Source organism: Coloeus monedula, assembly GCF_965178545.1.
Source record: "Coloeus monedula genome assembly, chromosome: 14".
In the NCBI taxonomy this organism is placed as follows: domain Eukaryota; kingdom Metazoa; phylum Chordata; class Aves; order Passeriformes; family Corvidae; genus Coloeus; species Coloeus monedula.
The window spans coordinates 8,831,055-8,850,346 of record NC_138794.1 but is presented as its reverse complement, the minus strand read 5'-3'; positions in this window follow the sequence as shown (position 1 = coordinate 8,850,346).

The window sequence follows — 19,292 nt, the reverse complement described above, 5'->3', positions numbered from 1 at the left end:
AAGCCAAGAATAAGTCTTCATTTTTGCTCCAATCATCTTCTACTATTAATTCAAAAACCTCAACAGAAGTAAAGACAAGTAACCAAGCCAAACAAGTCACTTGTTCAGGATGGTAAACTTTTTGATGTACATTGCTTTCTCACTGATTCTATCTAATATAATAATTACAAGCAACCTCTAATAAAAATACAGCCAATAATTAGTGATGAATGGAATAATTATCAACAATAGTTAGCACTGAAAAATACTCTCCATGCTGAAACTTCTTTGTGAACCAAGTGTTACTTCAGAACAAGCTGGTATTCAAGAAGAAAATTACCTGTATTGTTACATCCACAAGCTTTCATTTCTCTTTGGAAGGTATGTGGGTGTGATTTGTGCAATTCTTACTATATGTGGAGCAAAATATGACACACAGAATCTGAATGTGCAAAAGCACATACAGATAAGAGAAGCTGTATTTAGGGCTGTATTTTACCACTTGCAACATAAACTGTCTTTTGAAACAATTCTTCCAAAGCAAGTGGCTGTCTCTGTAGACCACCAGTGAACCATCACCACCACTTTTTTGTGACCATGGTGTTTACTAAAACTTTACCTGAAAACTTATTATCTGCCTTGTCCTCCTTGCAGGTTGAACTTCATCTGCATCAGCTGCATCAGGGAAGGGAATTCATTTGTGTACCAAAGCTCAGGTTTTGCCATGGGTGCTCTTCAGGATGTGCCAGCATGCATTGGTGTGAAAAACAAAGACAGAATTGAAAATATGATACTACTAAGTATTTAAACTCCAGAACATGCACATCAAATTCCTCTTCTGCCTCAGGGCTTTCAAATGAGTTGCTAATGCTGCCTTTTTCCTTAATCATTAAAACAAAATGAAGGGAAGACTAAAGATTTTTTATTTGTCTCCTTTCATTCTCAGAGGTTTGGGTTTATTTCTCCAGGTATTGTTTATATTCTGGAAATGCTGGTTTGTTGCAGCTTTGGTTTCTTTCACAGCACATCTCCAAATATTCACCAAGGCATCAGGGGCACAACTCCACCAAGTGAGAGGGACAGACCCACCAGGACGTGCCCTTATGGGTGCTGATCTCTGGTCACTGTCCCCACACCGTCCAGGGTCCACACAAATGCAGAACAATTAAAAATGGCTAGATTTCAGGAAATGTGGCCTAAACTAGTTTAAATATGTAGCATTTGCCCCAGCCTGTAAGTATGCCCATGCCTCGTTCCCACAGACCCGCTGATGGTGCAGATTTTCCTGCAGCTCAGCTTTAAATGACTGACTTCTTCCTTATAAAAATGATCTCATTAAGTAAAATTATCCCATTGTTTCAACACTTTCTTCCACAAACCCATTTAAGCACCAGTTTAAAACCTAACACCAAGCAGTTATTTCTGCTGTTACCATCTGTTGCATATAGACTTGAGCAAAGAATTTACGTACAGTCTGTCCAAAAGTGAAAAGGGCAAGACAAAAAAAAAAAAAAATCCGTAATCCTATACCACCCCAGAGATCTTCAAATTGGCTTATTCTGGCTGCATTCAACTGGAACTATCAGCAATTTTTCAGGAAAATCTCATCTAATGACATTCCCCAAAGGTTCATTGACATGCTCTTTTCTGATCAGAATAAATGGTGGAAAAAGTCTTTTTCCTTTTCCTTTCACACCAGGATTTTGGTGGCTATTTAGCCTTCTTGTTTTTACTTTGATTCTCAGTGAACGTCAAATATTTGTGCTAATTCTTTGGAGCCAAACTGATAAAATTAGGAAGATGACAGGTAGAACAGGCAATGTTCTCACCACACTGAAATAAAAGATTTGGATATTTAAGTGATGATATCCAGCAAAATATAAGCATAAAACCTTTAAAATGCAGTCCTACCATAGCCACATATTTCAAGCTATCATTTTTAGAATATTCTTAATGAATACATAGTGAGAAATAGTATACATACTGTCTCTCCATAAATAGGACTTAACACATCCTCAAGTGCATTAGATGAAATTCATGAATTGCTGAAGTGTTTTCAGAGTAATTACTGTACTTGGCAGGTCATATTGAAACATAAAAGTCTCATCTTACTTCAACAAATTAATTAATAAATTATCCAAAGACTTGTATTTGTTTACAAATACATTTGAATATACATGTACATGTTTCCTAAAGTAGGAAAGTTAAATAAAAAGTGTCTCAATTAAGTGGCCTCTAGTTCAAAGAATACAATTTTAAAAATCACCCTCTTGCCCAAGAACTGAATATCACTGTGGACAGACAGTTCTGCTGAACTGTTTCCTGTTAAAGATTCAGACTATTGTGCTACTCTTCTGCACCCCAATATCAGCCCTTAGGTGCTTTAAATGAATATAGTCACCTACAGAAGACATTCTTATCAGTGGGCTGTACTGAAGAATTGGGGTGCCAAATCAAGAGCAAACCTAGGATAAAGACTCAGTGATCCAACTCAGGCCTTAAACAACACCTAATTTCTCAGTGTAGGAGCTGCATGTGGTTAAGCAGGATTGCTCTTAGGAATAGAAAGTGGGGGGGAAAGGAAAGGAATTTATGGCATCAAGATTAATGTCTGAATTGCTGATTCAGGCCCTGAAGAAGGTCTTCTGATTTAATCAGGAGTTCTGTTTTGGTGGGTGATGCAAGGAGGAAGAGGGCTCCTAGCTTTAGTGGTGCAATGCCACAGTACTTCCAGCAACTGCAGTAGAGCTTCAAAAGGGCCACAAAGCTGCCACTTCGCAGCAGCATCCTGTTCTTAATTAACATTTTTGGAAACACTGCAATTCAGCTGTATGGCCATTCCATCTCAATTGATAGCTGACTGGAAGTGATTTTCACAGCTGGGCTGCCAATCCAATGCCCAGGGAGGATGCAATATCCCTAATTTTGCAGCCCTGTTTACAACCATAATTAATATTTCTGGAAGTGCTGCATGGCAGCTCGGTGACCACGCTGCCTCACTCGATATCGAGTTGGTTCCTGGGTTAGAACTGATCTCTAAACCCGGTGGTGAAACAGCACAAAGAGCTGATGCTGCCACAAGTCAGTTTTGACATCTCTGCTGGCAACTTCCTGAACACCACTAGTAATTTATAGTTAATGACAAGTCTTTAAAATTAGACATTCTTAGCAATACCTTAACCATGAAACAAATATTTACAGAAAAAAAAAAATGCATCGGTGCCTATTACGCTGCATTACAGCGGCCAATTCCCAATCACCCACGTCCCATAATTGCAGTGCTCCCACTAAGTTCCGTGGGACTGGGGCTGGTTTCCTGGTCCCACTGAAGTCCTGCTCCTCTAAGATGTTTAATAGTTCCTGTAACTCCTAAGTAGGATGGTAACAGCCCACTGTGTAAACACGTCTGTACACATACGAAGTGTTTATTACCGGCTCCTTTAGAGGAGGAAGACTTGGTCTCACACTGAAAGAATATTCTTCAATTAACGTAATTAGGCCATATTAATAATGTCTGACAGAACCTGCACGGGAGTTTAACACGCTAATATGTATTATTAGAATTTTGACTGTGGGATCTTTCTGCTGCATCATATCGAGTATGGGACATGAGACAGTTGGAACTTCAAATGAGATGTGTATTTTTACGCTCCTGCCAAAGAATTCACACTCCTAAGGAACCCCATCAGCTTTACTGGACAAAATTAAGAAATGAAAAAATCTTCTTGGTTTGGTGATATAGCATGAAGCATACTGCTGATAAAACTGGAATATGCTCAAAATAGAAGGTTTGTGTAGGTGCTAATGTATGTCATATTTCAAAGTGATGCTTCAGTGTTTGTTACTGAAGGCGAATCAGGCCAAACTTAGATTACTTTCCCCAAGATTTCTAGAGTTCAGAGATCAGACACAGCAAGACAGTTAAGTGAAACCTCATAAAGGGCAGTAAAACCAAAGTCAGCTGTGGCCCAAGTTGTGGATTTCTCATCTGATGCTTTTGTTTGTACAAGGCTTGTTTTCCCTCCTCACCATTTACAAAGTGTGGATTTGATGGCACAGATTCCCCATGTGTTTCATGCTTTTCAAGGCAAATTGCATAAAAGAAGAATTTGTTCTATGCTCATTCTGCTTTGTAACATTTGTAAGTGTTCCCTTGCTTATTTTATATCTCTTGTTTTATTAATCTTGTTCTCCTGGAATGAGAAAGGGTTCAGGAGTGGGGTGGGGGTTTGATTGTTTGTTTGTTTTATTCTAACCACCAACCGAAACCAAAGGCATTAAAAGTGCCCAATGAGGGGAATGAGAGAAGATCACCAAGTCAGGCCACTAAACAAAACAAAAGTGTGTGTGTGTATGGGGGGAGGGAGGAGATTAATCTTATTAGGATCGTATATCATGAGGTTGTCAGGTGTGAAAGCAAACGAATGGCCTCTGTTTATCTGAGCTAAACCGTGTGGTTCACCAAAAGACTCACTCTAAGCAGGGTTGGTTTTTTTTTACCCTTAATAAATTGGCCAAGTCGGTGCAGAATGTTGATAATGAAGTATGTGCAAGGGAGGTCTGAGCTCTTACCTTCCAGTGTTTAGATGCAACCAAGCCTTTTTTTTTTCCCCTCCTTTTTTTATCACAGCTGATTCAGAAAGCCCTTTGGAAAGATGAAGTAGGTAGAAATCAAAATAAATGGATTCTATTAAAACCAGCAATGCATCAACTGCTTGATAAAGTGATTAATAAACAGCTTAGGATGGTGATTGATTAAACTCTTTAATCAAAGTGCTAAACTGACTTAATATGGATAGTTTCAACATGTTCAAAGTATACATTTTCTCAGCCGAGGGTTCAGAGTTGTTTATGTAACTTTTCTGAAGTGTATCCCACGGGTCTCACCTGCAGATAGTGAGGACTGTGGAATGTGGAAGTACTATAAAGTGCCACATACATCACATTAGTTGCTGAAAGTTTGCAAGGAAATTATTCTGTTTTCACCAGACAAACATGGGGGTTTATTGCAGTGAAAGAGCACAGTACAAAATAAAAATCAGTTTTTGAACTATTCCATGGAACATGATCAGGCCGAGAAGGAGTGTGCAATCTAAACATAACAGTGACAGAAGGGGATTACTTTGTGTAAAGGAGAGTTTACTTATTTACTGCAGAAGAACTTATTTCATTTGCTTCGATATCTGATGTCATTTTTCACACAATCAATCAGTCATCAGCTGGGTTCATTAGCTTAGTTCATTATTCCAGGATCCATAGAAGGGTCTGTAATTCCGTAGGCACACATGTGCCCAGCACCACCTACTCTCAAACTTTTTGTCATCTGAATAGAGTAGCACATCAGCTGTCATTCAGAATTATAGAAGAAAAAAGTTTTGAAGGATGACCTGAATATATCAAAAATCTAAAAACAACCCTAAAACAAAATGCCAAGAGCAACTGTGGAAAACTAAAGTCTGTCCTGCTTTTGATGCCAGCATTGGGGGAGGGAGGAATCCTGACTCACAAGCTTCCAAAGCTGCCTAATCGCTGTGAACACTGAGATTAAGAAAGTTTTAAAAATCCCTATACAATTATTTTTAGAACTTGATATGTGGAGACTTCCTTCCTTGATTTTTTGCTTTTAACTTAGTGGTGGGTATCAAAAATAAAAAGATAAGCTACCTCTTAAACTGGGCATTCCACACAGTAAAAACACGTGCTAAGAGGAAGAGCACCCACTCTGCTTCAATCTGAAGACCTGTGATAGCTCTGGAAGCCTGGCCTGTAATCTAAATGTCTGTAGCCTTGTAAAAAGTAATAAACATTAGTATACTTTTAATGCACCATAACAATTTTTAAGCTCAAACTATCAATCACTATTACACAGAGCCTCTTCCTGCATGTAAGCCAAAGTGTTTCAGGTAGCAATATAATTATCCTGTTATGAGCATATATAAAACAAACACCCCGTATAAGACCTTGCAAGAGCAAGGTACTTCACATTCAGAATCCCTGGAGGAGGGGCAATTCTGCAAGAGAAAACTAATAATGTGTAATGGTCTGAGCGAATCTGCACAGGGATTTCCAATAGTCTCATCATTGTAAAATATATGGGACAAACAAATCACTTAAATAGCTTGGAAAGTGGCTGTGCAGTGTTTTATAAACAATCAATAGAGCTTTAAAATCAATATTTTGATGAACCACCAGCCATTGGAGGTTATTAAGCAGAGTGACTTTTCTATAGGAATATACAACTGGAACAGCTATTTGAGAACAGATTTAAGCCCACCTTGCTCCACCTGAAATAAGCCACATATCTATAGGAAAGCACTGTGCCATGCATGCAGTTCCATGAAATGGAGTAATTTCTCCCATATTGCACTGTCACCTCAGCCCTGAACTATGGAAGAATTTAAGGCTTTCGGCAGAGTTAAAAATATTACAAGTATTAGGTACTTACAATTTCCCATATTTTCTTACAGTGTTTTTATTCAGAGTGTCAAAAGACAGAAGAGAAATTAAATTTATACAGCAACTACAGAGTTATTTCTGAAGCAGTAATCAACAAATGCTTATTTAATATGCAAAAACTCCAGTGAATAACATGAACTTATTACACCCAAAACCAACCATTCAGAAGAAATTTGCCCATGGATAAAACCAAATAAAAGCATGGGTAAAACAGGGAAAGGACGTGGATATGGAGACTACAAAAAGCAATTCCAAAATATAGAAAGCTGGGCTTTAGAAAGGATGTGGAATTCACAGAATCACTGAATGGTTGGGGTTGAAAGGGACCTTAAAGATCATCTGTTTCCAACTTCCTTACCATGGGCAGGGCACCTTCCACAAGACCCTGTATCTTGTATAAAGCTATTGGCATCATGTAAAGCATTGGAAATAAGAAAAGAGATGGTTTGATAGTTATAAACAAAGGCCAAAAGCCTCTCACAAGAGCAGCATTTTTTATTTCTACAGTGTAAGTACTTGATACCCTCCAGACTCAAGTCTCCTGGCAAGCTGCACTTAATTGACATAAACAATTCACAGCACCACCCATCAAATGAAGTTTTACAGAAGAGACCAATTAGATAACTGTATGCACAATTCTGGGATGTATCTGAGAGTCACATATGGTACTGCTTGCCACTGTTTTCAAAATAAGTCTGTATTTCAGACAACGTTACAATGCAATTAATACTGAGTGGCTGTATTTTTGTTTCTTCAATGTCTAAATTTAATAAGGGCACCACCATTTGGAGTTTCCCCTCTACTTACCTCCTCTAGAAATCTGTATCTCATTTCAATTTGCACATACTGCAAGACAGATTCCTTTTAATTCCTCGTGTTATGGCAGGTTTTGACAAGTAGGTGATATTCAACAGAGCACACTTTAGACCTGGAGGGCCATGAAGAAAGGAAGGTTCTTTCTCTCAGTTCTTTTATTATGCTTATTCCTACCATATCTGTCCCCCTCCAATTACTCAGTGTGGAATTTACAGATATGTGCACCCATATCTGCAAAAACTCCTTTTCACTGAATAAGGAGAAAGGGTCAAAGATACAGCAGCATAAAGAGATTATGGCCATTCTCAGTCCCGGAGAGATTCCCCAGGACACTTTTTATGAACACAGACTTGGGACCAGATTTGCAAATGACAGTACTGTGAACCTAGGTTAAGTTTTGAATACTATCAATTATCATAACAATATGAAAACAACTGCGTAACTGGGAGTAATTTAATCAAACATCCTCAGTTTTTCTCATTTTATGTGATGTGTTTTGCTACGTGCAATGTCCAGAAATAATTAATACCTTGGGCAAAAATCCTTAGCATTGGTACAGTACGAGAAAGCAATTGGTCTTGCAGTATTCCACATGCAATTCAAAACAGAAAGCACCAGAAAACGAGAGTCACCTTTGGCTGCAGCGTGCAATACCAGAGTACTTGGATTCATGTAAAACTTCCAAGTGAAATTCCTCTACAACAGCTGCAACTCTTGCTTTCAGCTGGCCCTAACATAAGAGGTTGGTGACTTGCTTTTTCTACAGCTGAGGCATGAGAGCCAAGTGTCTTAATCTTGGGTTCATATGACTTTGAACACAGAAGTCTTTCCTCAGTATGGCATCCTTCACTGATAAAGCAAAGCACTTTCCATGTTTTTCCTGGCTGCCGCTGGAAGAGCAATGAAAGTCCTATTTTAGGCTCCAAGTTCAGCAAAATACTCATTTTAGGATCTAAACCAAAGGGTGTGAAAGTCAAAAAGAACCCTTCCACCTCACAAACCAGAGAGAGTCCATGTGGTCTTTGATTCTCTTGCAACACATTCACCATTTTCAACTTTCTGACACCCTTGAAAGTTTTATACTTACCAGATTTTAAACAGTTTCATCAATCCACCTCTGTCTATATGTTCAAAGTTTTCTCAAATCAGATTTCCTTTGCTGCTATGGGAAAAAGTTGAGATTTATCCTTTCACTTTTTAGAAAAGCAGATGTCTATAGCAAGATCCAGGACTCTCTATTCAGACAACAGAGAAGAAAAGAAGCATTTGCTTTCTGTCATCTCTAAACCACACAGCACATCAAAGTTCAAAGAAAGACTTTATCCCATCACTTTTCCTTTCAAGATCAACTAATGATCCCAATACAACCAAACTATGAATTGTCCTTTATAAATACATTCTAAGAAAGAAAGATGGGGAGACCCTATTTTTTAAGGGGAAACAATATTTCTGCATGTGTATGTTCAGGGCTAACGAGCAACACCATCTGCAAGGCTGGAATATTTTCACACTCCTTTCTATTATACAAAACAATAAACTCTCTCCAGCTGATTTCTCTCATTGTGGAATGCAAATTGCCTATAAAAGACCTCAGGGTGTGAGAAGACACTTATCAAACAGATATTACACATGCTCTCATAGCAACTATGCTATCAACTATGCAATTTTAAATATATTAAGGATAAAAAGGTATCAACAAACCTGCTTTTTTTGGTTATAGTAATCACCATCTGAAGCACCTCTGTGTGTCAAGCCACTGCTTTGGATACTGATCTCTGTCACTTTAAGTCTGAGATAGCATCTGCTTCATGTCAGGTGAAGAAGTAAATTTTCATTAAAAGGGCGGAAAACAAAATAAAGTAATTTTTAATGTGCAAAAAGGGAGTACTTCCACCTTGATGTAACAGATGCTACAACAGAACACGGAAAAGCTGCACCTTACACAAAAGTTTATTCTGTAAAGGTAAACATACTATTATAGAAACTGAGTTCATTAACATTTTGATAGAGTCGAATTCCCACAAATTACATTCACTGCTCCTAACTGAGTGGTGCACTTACGGAGTAACTGATACCCCTGAAAGAACCAGTTTCTTGAGCCTGATTGCAAGATTTTCCCTACTGAAATAATTCCAGAAATCAGGTGTGGATCTTTAAGAAATGAGGTCTTAATGAAGGAAGAGATTTAGCAGAACAAACCAGATTACTGTCATCAGCCTGAACTGCTCAAGCACAGCTACCAATTTCAATAGTGTGGGTTAGTTTTATTCCAATTACTTTGCTTTTCAAGCACACCAGTTAAAAGTCACAGAGAAGACTAACCATGGAGCTCTCCACAACCTGAAATTCAACTTCCTTGTTCTTACAGGGAAGCAATTAAGATCCAATCATTTTTAATGCATCATAAATAATCTTCACACTTGCTGTTAAGTTAATTAATATAATCAGTAATGCCAAACACATCAAAATGAAACTTATTTTGCAAACATGCAAAATGTTCTGCCTCATTGCCTCTCTATCAAAATTAAATGTCATTTTGCTAACAACTTTTGCAAAGTTTTAATTTCAATCCCTTTTGATCACACATCTTACCAAAAAAATGATACAACTAATCCAAAGTATAGTTGTGTTTTTCTTATAGAGTCCAAGTGTCATGGGAACACTACTTGAGCACTTACAGCCTGAATTTGCAAAAAGTTCTGGGGTCAAGTTACTGATGTCCTTAAGTGTTTCATATCAAAGCATTGGGTATTATACATTGACCTTCACTGAATTGCCAGAAATTGCTTTTATGTGAAATGAGAGTGGATGGCTAAATTGTTCATTACTAGCAATGCATATAATAATAATAAAAAAAATTATCTGTAAGAGTTACAAGAGGAAAAAACCCCTATAACGGGCAAGAAGCAAAATCACGCTTTTGGAATAGAAAGCTCATAACTATTTTTATGACCACAGACCAGCACTCAGCTTTCTCATTCTGTGCACAGAGTTCACACATTCATATGATAATTGCTCAAAACCAAAAGATACAGAGAATAATTGTAGGGTTTATTTTGTGGTCCTGTGCACCCTGGGAAATCCAAGTGTGGAGAGGTTCACAGGCTGAGAGGCGCCACTGGGATGCTGTCAACTACATCAGGGGTTCGACAAATCTCCATGTGCCTGATGTGCTGCCCACATTTTGGGGTCTGATCTGAGCTCTGTGAGACCCTCCACTAAGGGGTTGCATTCTCTCCTCCTGAAAGCTGCCTGGAAGTTTGTCTGCAGAGTTTTATGCCCACCAGCAGAGTTGAGTTCCTACAAATGCCATGTTATTCACTGGCTGTTTTCCTGCATTGCATCAATATCTTACATGCATAGGAAATTTCATTAAATGATATTCAGGATCCTGCCAAAATGATAAAATAAGAAGAATCACCTAACCTTTCACTGTTGTTTCCACTCATTAGAAGATGGGGAGATTATTTAGTGGATATTCTACGTACTGTTAGAACAATTAGGCTTGTATGAAACCTCCACAGCTGGGCCCTCATTTTATTCAATGATCACCAGGAAATCAAGAATGATTGTCAAGAAAGTATGAAAGTTGCAAGACAGTGGCAACCCCTGTTTCCTGGCAGCTGACAGATTTTAGGTAATTCCAGGATAAATACAGTGCTTGGTTCTTCAAGACATTAAAATAATTATTAAAACTGATATAAAGAATATATTTAGCATTAAACTCCCCTTTTTGTGGGATATCTATGTGCACATCATAGGTTTTAACAATTTACTTTAATTACAGATCTTCAAATAAACTTGCTAGCTGATACACCACCTTAGTTGCTTCTCATAGTGTCCATGGCAGGTACCAAGCAATTAAAAAGTTCCTAGCTGAATTGTGATATTTACTGCTAAATCACAAGTCTCTGTTTCTCTGAACAGGAATCAGTCTCCCTTCACAGCAAGTAAAGTTTCCTTCCAGAGTTTTCAGTGGTGCTATCCAGCAGTGCACCCAGTATAAAACCAACAACACCATTTCTAGTGGCCTTCATGAAATCAAGCTTCTTCTGTGTAGCAAAAGGCAAAAAAAGTTGTTCCTTGCACAATATTTTTGAATATATTAATTTAATCTTGCCCACAAATAAAAATCAAGGGTGAAACACAAAGGCAGAGTCCCAAGTGATTTTAACGGTTCTAAAGTTCTACATCATAAATTTATTCATCATCAATGAATCCTGCATCTCTGTAAAAGGCTTTAAAATTAAAAAAAAAAAAAAAATTACCGCTCATGGCCATTTCTTTGAACTCCACTTATGCAAACGTTCAGGAACCAGGACCACAGGGAAATGAACAGATCTAATCAAAACCTCAATTGCTTCTAATTTACAAGCAAGTTTTTCTCTACTTAGGCAAGACCCATGTCTCAATTCTTCAACAATCTCCCCAAAATGACAAGGAAGAAATTCATCCAGGTTTGATGTAGGGAGATCAAGACCAAGTCAATGCTGAAGCAAACACTATTGTTGGGCTTGAATTAACTTTTACTTTGTTTATTAAACACCTCAAAATCCAGGTTATGTGTGCAAAACCCATTCCACTAAAACAAACCCAAATCATAATACTTCCTGAAAATAAATGATGTTTTAAAATTGAAGTTGCTTGCCCATTAGCCACAAATCCTACAGCAAGTTAACTCAAACAGCAGGCAGCAGAGTACATCACACTGCTGGCACATCAGAGCTGTTTCCAGCAGCCTTTTTGTTATTGGCTGGGGTTTTATCTTGGCTTTTTTAAATTTTGTTTTTCTTCCTAAAGTGACTTTTTTCACATCAGAAACAATTTACCTCTAACCAGGTTTTAAACCAGGGATTGCTTGTTAGTGCATATTTGCTTTCAAGTAATCTATTTTAAACACGTGCATTTCAATATACATAGGTTATGAAAGGAAGCTGAAGTCTTTACAAGCAAATACAAACCACAGAACACATCTTCAGTGCGTGAAGGAATTCTGCACACCTTTACCAAAACCTTTCACTTCTAGTAGAAAAAAAAGGACTGAACTCACCCATTGCTCCAGAATCCAATTCAAAGTCCTCCAATAACACCTTCCACCCAGGAAGGCCTGAATCCCACACCTGTAACTAGGGAAGTGCAGGCTGACCTGAACCTCACAACCCCATCCCACCTCTCCTTGCAGGGAGGAAATGTATTTTCCCTCTACTGCAGGGAATGATGGGATGAGCACAAGTTTAGGCTGGTGGATCTGGGCATTGTAAACACCTGGAAGGGAGAGAAGGTGCAGAGTAAGACCTTAATCTCTGCCACTTCATTGTTAGGTGCATCTATGCTATCTCTAACATGGGGAATGGACAGAATCCCAGCATAAGTAGGGCTGGAGTGTAAGAAAGGGCAAGAAAAGAATGAGTTGAGGGAAGCTACATCAGATGCTGCAAGTTCTTTTAGCTTTTCTGAGAAAGCCAGTCTCCTGACATGAGCACAGTTCAGCATGAGAGGTAGCCCTGGCATTACTCTCCCCTTGAGACAGCAACAGAACCAGTGTGAAGCCATGGACTTATGGAAAAGTGGATACAGTCCATCTGACTGTGCCTTCCCATGGGCCTGACTGCAGGTTGGAATAACAACTCCTTTGGAATGAATGTTGGATTTATTTTTCTGCCAGGAAATAATTCATCTCAAGTTGGGTAAACCCTGGATACCCAATCAGTCAGACCTGAAAAGAAGCTCATGAATTTTAGCCCTGGCAAATATAGACTCTCTCATGCTTCTTCAGCAGCAGCAAAAAAAAAAAGTTAACACTGCTTTAAATTCCAAATACACAGAGGCCAAGACACTCATTGACTTCTCGCGGGAGCAGAATCTGGCCCAGATACACGAAATGTTTCAAAGGGAGCCTTGGCTCACAACAAGGATCAGTCGAGACAAAAGTATTTGAGTCAGGGCATTGCCAGACAATCTTGCTGGTTGTCAGATCTGCAGTGTAATGACATGTCAATTTGATTCCTTTTGTGCATGAGCCTGGAGCCTATCTTTGGGCCTGAATTCTTCTGTACTTTAGTTTTTCTTTTGTTCCAGTGGCACTTCTCCCAACATTACTTGACAATGAGTGATGCTCCACAACCCTGATCTTTCACACCCTGTTGGTGACCTATAACTTTTCATGCATAACCTTTGACCTGGGCCCTGACAGTTTGATTTATTGTCCAGTGTTATGATTTATGAGTATCTTCTCAGAATAATTAACGGACAACAGGTGGCAGCATAATAATTTTGATTACCCAGCGGTTCATGAAACCACTACAAAGGTGACTTCATTTACTGAATAAGAAAAGGACAACAATTAAAAATTACACAAAGCAACCCTTTTATGCCTTTTTGTTTTTCACCCTTTGTCTGTCCAACAGAAGACTTTATTTAGGCTCATTGCCTCACTTCTCAAATATCCGGAACTCAGATTCTGTGCAGAAGACAATGGTGCCCAAATCATGGTGCTAGAAGAATTATTTTGCTGTCAGGAAACACTTCAATCTCATGTTGTCAGTTTTTATAAGACCAATGAGTTATTTTAAGAATCTGTTTGCAAAGCTGTACAATGTGGGCCAAAGTTCATCCCAAACAGTAGGTTTTTGTTTAATAATTTTGCATAATTGCTGAAATGTTGTCTTGGATTCCACTTATGTGAAGCTAAAGCCTCAAAAAGTCAAAAAAAGTATTTGCATGGTTCTCCTCTTATGTATGCAGTGCTTCTCTCTGAAGGTTTTAACCCACCTCTAGTGATCATAGAATGAGAGGAAATTTTCACAGAATGGCTTTGGTTGGAAGGACCTTCCAACCTTTATCTTACCTTTGTGGTAAGATAAATTTTGCTGTTAAGTTTCTCAAATAATTGCTTACATTTAGGTTAAAGGGCAAGGGCTTACTACCATGGCTTCAGGCCCCATGCTCAGACAAATCCACTTTAGCTAAATCTGCAATATCTACAGAATATCTAATTTTGCCTTCCATCACAAGCAGCTTTCCTGCAGTCATTTGGGCTACGTAGAGGAGCAGCAGTGGGAATAAAGAATGCATTCTCCAGAATTATAGCTATGGTAATACGTATATCAAATACCACCAAAATAAATTGCACAGTGGCACAGATTTGTCCAATTCTATTTCTTAAAAATAGGCTTAAGACGATCTGTATTTACAACATGTTCACATTTCCATATATTTGATGCAATCCATAAGGCCCCAAATAACTTTTTCTCCCAGAAACTTCATACCAATGTTGATGGATTGTTTCTCATCACTATTCTACATACACACTGCCCTCCTCCTTATTTCAGTTGATCACAATTTCTTAGCACTTTTGATAGGCATATGTTGACATGGAAGAGGACATAACGATATCATCCAGATGGACACATTTTCGAAGTTAATCAATAAGACTTTGGGTGAAGTCAGTTTGAGTTGCAAGTGTTTGAAACTTCCAAAAACTGAACTGATGGTGAGTAAAGCATGGAGCTGCAGCGTTTGTTCACAGGATATAAGTTACATTGCAGAACAAAGCTTTCCATTACAGTTCAGTTATTCTGAAATATGGTTTTAAATATTGATTAAAATAAGTGGGATAGTGTGTGATTTCTTAATCTTTATTAAAAGATAAAGAGTCTAACATCTAACATCTATCAGAACTTGGTGCACTAATGCCAACAGACCACTGCCAGCATGCACCAGCTTGGCCAATGGAGCCAAGAGCTTCCTTCTCATCCCCCCTAAAAATAAACTAAACACATTAAAATTCTAATTCTGCTCTGAAATCTGACAGCAAAAATCGTTACTATTTGTCTGCATGCCCAAGACAGCATATGCAAAATGAATTTTGGTACTATCACAATGACTATATTATAGGCTTATCATTTTTAATTGACTTTATTACTTATAAAAAATATTCCTACAATGCTGCTTTACATCAGTTCTGTAACAGTTTAACATGCAACTATGAAATATTCATTCCTGTTACATTCAGATTTTAAACCATCTGAGGGAGGGCCTGCCTAATAAATAAAGGCAAGTTCCCAGAATATTAAAAGCACTCAAGGTTTTGCAAGGGTCCTCAGTGGAAAAAAAAATAAATTACTGCTTTGGAGATCAGACTTGGTTTATTCCCCTCCCTTCCCCTGAGAACTCAAAGACACCCCTACAACCAAACACTCTTATAATGAAGCCAATTTTGTCCTTAGTAGTTTTATCAAACCTTTAATACCACATTAGCTGCTTAATATCCAGTGAAAGTAGTAACAGGAAAGCGCCAGCACCCAACTGCAGTCTCAGAAGAGATGAAGGAAAAATTTGCAACAAATCATTTATCAGATTAATGCAGCTGCTTTTGCTGCTCATGAAATAGCCACAAGCTTTCTGCAAAGGGAATAATAATAATAATAATATTCACCAAAAAAAACCCCAACAAACAAACAAACAAACAAAAACAAAACAAAAAACAAAAAATACCCCAGAGCGTGTATGCCACAGTTTGTTCTAATTAACGACTTAATTTGGGACAGTGTCTCAGTGGTGATGTGTCTGGTCTCTCACATGACACCATTTTTCTCTTTGATTGGGTGTTGCAGGGGAATTCACGGTGCGGGGTTTTACACGCGGATCTTAAAGAGACGACTGCAAATAGAAATGAACACAACTGGGTTCCCCCACTAACACTCAGTTATGGAAATGCTGACAGGGTTTTAACTGGAATGGTTCATTTCAACATCAAAGAGGTTGAATATCTTCTGATTGTTTCCAACTTTTATGCCGCACCAGCTAGAAAGTAAAATTAATTTTAAAAATTAATAAAATAAAAGCTCCTACCATGAAATTTTACCAGATTTACATAGATAAATTAAAGCACAAATATTCTACATGTTCCATGTCATTGAGTAGAGCTTTTCTGGTGGGATTCTCACATAGGAAGTGGCAAGCTTTAAAATGGAATATGTGCTCAAATCATGATGTGATTTTAGTACTTTGTTTCCCATCAATTTTTAAATTAATTATCTGGAAGCAAGCAGCGGTTCATTTTTGGTCATAGACTTTTTGATTAGAAGCTGTGACCCTTTATGCCTTTTTGGCATGCTCTATACAACACCAATGACATGCAGCATGACCTCTGACACCTGATTCAACAAAAAGTAACTCCCGGACAGATCTTTCATATTCAGCAATCTCTTTGTTACTCTGGGACACTCACCCAATTCCATCCCTTAAAATCCACTATGTCTCCCCATTTTCTCCCCTACCCCCTCCTACTCAGCAACTTATTTGGTAGCAACATTTCTGTCCTTCCATTTGTGTCTCTCCTTCTGTTTTTACAAACTTTACACTATACCATCATCCCATATGTTTGTGCTGCACACAAGGAGGTTTCTTTAGAAAGCGCTGATGCTAATTATAAATTTAATTTGCATTTTAATTAGAATGGTAGCAAATTAAAAGCGTGGCAGCTGGAGAATTTTGAACGCTTTGCAGAGATTTGGTGTCAGTATCTCCCTGCTTCTGACTTCGCTCTCTTTTCATTTTTCCCCTCACTATCTTTCATTCACACAAACATATTGGCAATTTTTCTCCTCTCTTGTTTCTTTTTTTTTTTGGTCTATTTTTTATTTCTCCATTTTCCCCCCAAGGATCAAGTTATAAATTATTTCTTTTTTGTACTGATAAACAGTATACTCTTGTCTTGTGCCAGTACACCGTGTACTGTAGTGATAGTGCAGCTTTTAAGTGAGCTTTTGTGAGGCTCTGTCAGTGCTGCCCTATTTTGCTATTTATATCCGTCGTTTATTTACAGGTAGGAATCTGTTCTATACCCCCTCGACTAATTTCAAATTCCAGACCATGGCAGCAAACTCTAGCCTAGCCCTAGACATTTCATTTTTTTACATGCTACAAATTTGCAGTAAGTCTGGAGAACCTTAACAAAAGCCATTCAGAATGCATGGGGGACTGCTCAACTTTATTCTTTACTTAGCAAATGCAGCTTTCAATGTGCTTTTGGACAAAAGGCTGAAGTAATCTGTCAGTCTTTTGGTCCATATAATGGCAAATATTCTGGCCGAAGCGTCTCCCAGTGCTGTCTTTCATTTGCCATGTAAGCATGTCTGGTTTTAGTCCTCACGTGAGCACATTTAGTCAGTTCTGTCATTTTCCCTATGTTGCATCTCCATGGTCATTTTCATTCCTTCTGTTCGCTTCCCCCACAGTGTCCTTGCTCAATAATTTTCATTAATTGATTGACAGCTCTGATAGACCCAACTAACCTCTATCTCACTCTCATGTCGGTTTTTAAATAAGTACTTGTACGTCCAATGACCTTGTCGCCTCATCAGATATCAGAAAATGAGCATGCAGATATGGAGGAAGCTGATTAGCAAAATAAGGAAGATCTCACTCCTGGCGTAAGTCCATAATAAGCTCTGACAACTAACTTTGGAGTTAGGCATTTAAAACAACAGGGATCTACAAATGTAAAATAAATAGACCTTAACCAGTTTCCTAAGTGCTGGCTGCAGTGATAGCAAGATTTGGAACATCAGTAACATAACAACCTTTCTAAAAAGCTGGAAAGCAAGCTCTACTTCCAACATGGGAATTGTATGCTGGAAATACTCAGACTTATTTTACAGTTTATAATTCTGTTTTCATGTACTTGGACAGCATTGTTTAGCTCCCCAAAATCCATCCATGGAAAGAGAAGTGAAAAAAATAAATGAAGTAAATAAAATTATATTCTATTTCATTTTATTTAGCATGCAACTAAATTATTTACATCACACCAGTGATCTTTTCCCATGTAAAATTAACTAAACCTCAAAATATTCTGGGGTTTTTTAGTCATACACCCCTAAATCACCAGATGAACTTACATGGGGTATTCTAGGTATTTTAATTATAAATATTCCCTGTAGAAAATATCAGGCTTTAAACAGACAAAACTACCAGAAGCATTTTATTGTTTTAAAGGTGGGAAACTGAGGCTCAATGACTCTTGCAGGTCAGAAATTATTCCAGCTCAACTGAATCTCAGTCTGTCACCTTTTCGACAGTGCCACACTCTTTATTTCAGATCACTGTAGCATTGTAGGTTTCAAATTTTTTTGAATACAGAGGTTTGTCAAGTAGTATTTCAGGTCTTTGACACAGAGGATGCCAAATGTCAGTCTCAGTCAATGTGGTTTAATGAGCCAGATTAAGACTGTTTACTAAACTGCAAAACCTACCCAGTTTGGAGCTGCAAATCTCCGAAGACCAGAAGATATGACAGAATATACTTCACTGGCAAAAAGGAATGAGTATGTTGGAATTTCACCTCTGCTTTTTCACCTGGGCAGACTTAGTCTGATCCTATGCCCCTTTTTCACATCTGCACAGCTGCAATTTTCATAGTTTCATTCCTTATTATTCCTACCAGTTTCATTCCTTATTCAGCTGGTAGGAGAATCAACAGCATGAGGCCTTGAAATAGAAATGGACTGAAATTGAGTCTAATATGACCTTCAAATACAGGGGCACCTTATTTTCCTCCCTACTTTGGCTTTTGCATAGGTGAAAGACTTCCTGCTTTTCTGTGTGATGTGAAGTTATTATTGACTCCCAACCAGACTGGAGGGCAAAGCAGGAAGATGGAAAGGCAAACTAGTCAAAAAGTTGTCTAAAAAGGCCTAGCTGGAAATCAAGAACTACGGACAGTGAGAAAAATCAGATCATTACTACTATTATTGTTGATTATAAATAGTGTAGGTGCATTCTAGTATTTATATCCAAGTATTTCATGGAATATTTAATTGCTCACTAAATCACTATGCTTTTTGGTGTGGTAGTATTCCTTGATTTTCAGAAAGCTGATGCCTGGGATAAGTTGAGTCTAGAGTTGCATATGAACAGCCAGATAGGAACCGTGCTCAGACTGTCATGGAAGCACTCCACCTTGGCACATCAGTCATATGAACATCAAGAACAAAAAGTGCTAAATTACCTTCAAAGAAACCCAGAAAAAGTATGTG